The sequence below is a fragment of the Pinus tabuliformis genome, chromosome 7, assembly GCF_031772625.1.
Source record: "Pinus tabuliformis cultivar Carrire ecotype Pingquan chromosome 7, CPIR1, whole genome shotgun sequence".
NCBI classification, from domain to species: domain Eukaryota; kingdom Viridiplantae; phylum Streptophyta; class Pinopsida; order Pinales; family Pinaceae; genus Pinus; species Pinus tabuliformis.
The window spans coordinates 625,211,032-625,215,099 of record NC_142293.1 but is presented as its reverse complement, the minus strand read 5'-3'; positions in this window follow the sequence as shown (position 1 = coordinate 625,215,099).

Sequence of the window (4,068 nt, the reverse complement as noted above, 5' to 3'; positions counted from 1 at the left end):
GGCGGCCAGAACGGAAGATATTGTATTGGATCGTTCGTTAGGCGCGTCAAGTCTGGTAAATCCAAAGTTGCGATAAACGATAATTGTCGATTAGGATCCCTAAAACTCTGGGTCACAAGGCCAGTCCCAGGAGGAGGATATCCAGGATAACTTGGAATTGGAATCGCATTCGGGATATTATATCCTCCTGGAAAACCAGGATTAACCGGACCGTACTGGGGTTGCTGAGGTTGTTGATAAGTGTACCCAGGATACGGTTGATACTGGTAAACCGGCTGTTGGACAGCAGGCCCGTATTGGTACTGTCCCTGGTACGGTTGATAAGCGAATTGTGGTTGACTAGTGACAACCGTACTTAAACCAGGCTGTCCTACAGGCATCTGAACCGTAGTTTGAATTGTAGATCCAGACAATGGTAAAGATGTCTGAGGAGTAGTTGCAAAGACAGTAGAAACCGGAGCTGTCGATACTCCAGAAGCAAGTGTGGTGGAAGGAGCAGATGTTGCGGTAGTTGCAGTAGCCGTTGTTTGAGATGGAGTACTAGGTGCGATTGGCGGCTGAGTAACTACCGAAGTTACAGAAGTTTGAACATTAGACTGGACCGGTTGCTGGGATGGACCAGCAACTAAGGGTTGTCCAGCTTGAGATGACAACTGTATACTTGGCTGCAATACCTGTTGAACTTGCGATGGATCCCACACTATGTTCATTCCAGGGTATTGACCCATGACAGGTTGAGGATATTGAGATCCATAACCGGATTGAGGATAGGATTGATAACTGAAAGGCACAGTTCCCGTACCTTGAACATATGATTGACCTTGAGGCGGTTGATAACCTTGACTCGAGTATTGACCTTGAGGTTGATAACCTTGAGGTAAATACTGATACTAGGGTTGACCTTGACCTTGAGGTTGATACCCTTGAGGTAAATACTGATACTGAGGTTGACCTTGGGGTACATATTGAGGTTGGGGTTGACCTTGAGGAATGTATTGTACTATGGGTACATACTGTCCTTGAGGTTGCGCCCCAGACGCAATTTGTGTACCTTGAGGTTGCCCCCCAGACGCAATTTGTGTACCTTGAGGTTGCCCCCCAGGCGTTAATTGAGGCTGCCCCCCAGGCGGTAATTGGCCACCTTGAGGTTGAGAACCGGGAACTGAACCTGACATCATGTAAATGTCCCCTACACCCAACAGTTTATTACCATTGTTTCCAGCTAATAACCCATGTTCAATGGGTTGAGGAGATGCTCCCGCAAAAGTACCAGAAAGTGACTGATACCCGGAAGGAACAGAAGGACCGTCGTACAAGAAAGATTCAGGAGATTGAGTGAACACGGACGACTGACCAGACATATTTACAAGAGTATAAATACCTCCAGGTGGAAAAGGAGTTCGAGGTGGAGAAAAACTTATCCCTGAGTTGTCTAAATAATTGGTTAACGAAAGGTACCAAGTAGTACTTTTAGGAGGACTGTAAAAGATAGATTCACGCTCCCTTAGATCAATAGTAGGTTGATCTTCAAGGATAGATACACCTAATTCTCCTCTAGAGCAAGTTCTTCAATAGCTATCAAACCAGCAGGAAGATTTTTGGTGATGACTCTTTCTACCCTAGGTGAATCAGGTGCACTAGAAGTTGGAGTAACAGGTTCAGATACTTCAGGTTCTTCGCTTATATCACTAGTAGATGAAAAACTACCAGCAAGCTCGGAAACTGCAACTGCTTCAGGATTATAACCTGTTTCTAGACCTTGGTAATCTGGATGAACTACCAATGACGATTCTCCTTCTTCAGGTGACCTACTTTACTGCCACTAGGAGTTACAAGGACCTTTAAACCTTCGTAATGACTCGGGACCTCTTCAGGAGGTTCACCCCGCAATCTACGGGACTTCCTCAACAAATCGGCCACGGTAACAATCTCAGGAGACTTGCCCCGAAGTCTACGGGACTGTCTCGGTAATTCCGCCACAGTTAAAAACTTTTAACTACTGCACACGCAAACAAAGTAAAATCTCAAAGCAAACCACCTAAAGTCTCTAAAGAACCAAACAAATTTGAATCACACGCCTAAAAAATCTAGGGCGTCAAACCATGCACAAACAGTAGCCTTCCGACCGAAAACACTAGTTGGAGATGAAACCCAACATCGCCGAATTCAGTACAGAAGTGGTGGGCGGAACAGTTACCCCGGCAACCTGCTTAATGAATAGACCGGCACAAGTTCCTCCACTTTAACCGTCTCGAGTGAAGTGAACCCCCCGGAAAATCCAAGTGAGTCTAGCCGACGTCTGCTCCAGGTACAGTGGGATCTTCCCTCCACCGTCACCTCGGTAGAATCCTAAAGATAATGGTCACTAAGGTTACCAACAGCAACAAATGCACCTGGGGGAACAGTCTACACTCCGACAGCACGCAAGGGCAAGTATCAAGCTCAATCCCCTTGCCGGCTCCTTGACAATAATCCAAGGTTTACCGACAAGTGACCCCTGGCTCCTCGACAATGGTTAATCCGAGGTTTACCGTTTGTAATACGTGCGTGTCTGGCGTCGTTCCCAACGAGGGAGGATTGATCCCCTCACTGGTTCGGACACGAGCTCGTGCTTCTCCTTTAAGAGGAGCTTTCCCAGAGTACAAATGAAACAGTTGGATTTATCCTACCACAAGATGAGCTACTTGTTTGGTTTTGCTGTCTTGGAGAGTTAATTACTCTCCTACTCCAAGACACTAGCCTGATCTATATTGGTGTTTCAGAGCCCTAGTAAATAAAAGTTACTAAGTTGATTTTACTTTAAGCGTTAATTTTTATGGCTTTTCTTTAAGACAAAAGGTAGTGGAGATGAAACTGATGGTGTGTAGACTCGACCGAAATCCACTAAAAGATGCACTTAGGATGATTTACACTAATTTTTTTTTTTTTCAATGAATTCCTAGCTAAGAGAGTTGGAGAATGCAAATTTGAAATAAAAACAACTTTCTTGGCAATGAAAAACAAAGAAACAAACTCTTTATCTTTTCAAAACATACAACACATGACCAATTCACTTCACGAAAATTCCTTTTTCTTTCAAAACACAAATGCTACCAAAGCAAACTTTCCTTCAAAAGATATTTTTGTATTTTTCCTAATTAATAAAGCATGTAAAACTTACTTTAACAAAAATCAAAGTTTAAAAAAAAACTATGGCAACCAAATCAACTCAATTTCACTCAAAAGCAAATCTAAGAGAAATAAATATAAAAGTAAATCTAACGAGTCAAAAGCTTACTAAAGAGATTCCTGGATGTTTTACTCAGTCAAAATGTAACTAAGGACTAGTTAATGCAGAACCAAAAACTAGTCAAAAACAAAAATCGAAATCTTTTTGTTCTTTTCTCAAGAATAAAATTCAAAGTTCAAACAACAAACTTTTTCGAGATTCGCAAAGAGAAGACACAAAGGTAGGTCTCTCACAAGGGTGATTTCTCTATGACAGCCCGACTCTAAGAGGACTGAACAAAACCAGGGAGATCCAAAGTTTGACAACCTCTAACGCCAAAGTCACTACAGGACCAGTTAAAAATCAAACCCTAAGGCAAAATCCTATGAATTTCACTAAACCCTCGACACTGACGAAAACAAGCTTAGGTGAAGATTTATGGCAGAAAAAACTATTGGATCTGGGCAGAAAAACAAATTAAAAACAAAATCTAAAAGGCAAAAAGAAGAAAAATGAAATTTTCTTAGTTTTGACAGGGGTAACGCAGGCGACCTGTTTGCACAGGTGCGGGTACGCTCTGTGCACAAAGCGAAGTGCATACAGGTACGCACTGTGCTCAACTCAGAGGCTGCTACTTCTGCAAAACAAAGAAAAACTAAAATCTAATTTAACCCTAAGCTAGCCCACCCAAACACACAGTCAGACAGCCAAAAACCAGAAAACCAAATAACTTTTCTCAGATCAAAAGTACCCTACAAAGGAAAAAACATTCACATTAATGGATATCCCTAGTGGCGTCTCTTATGTCATGCGGAAAGAGTCGTAGTGCGGACACAACCGACCTCCCTAGAAGCAAAGCT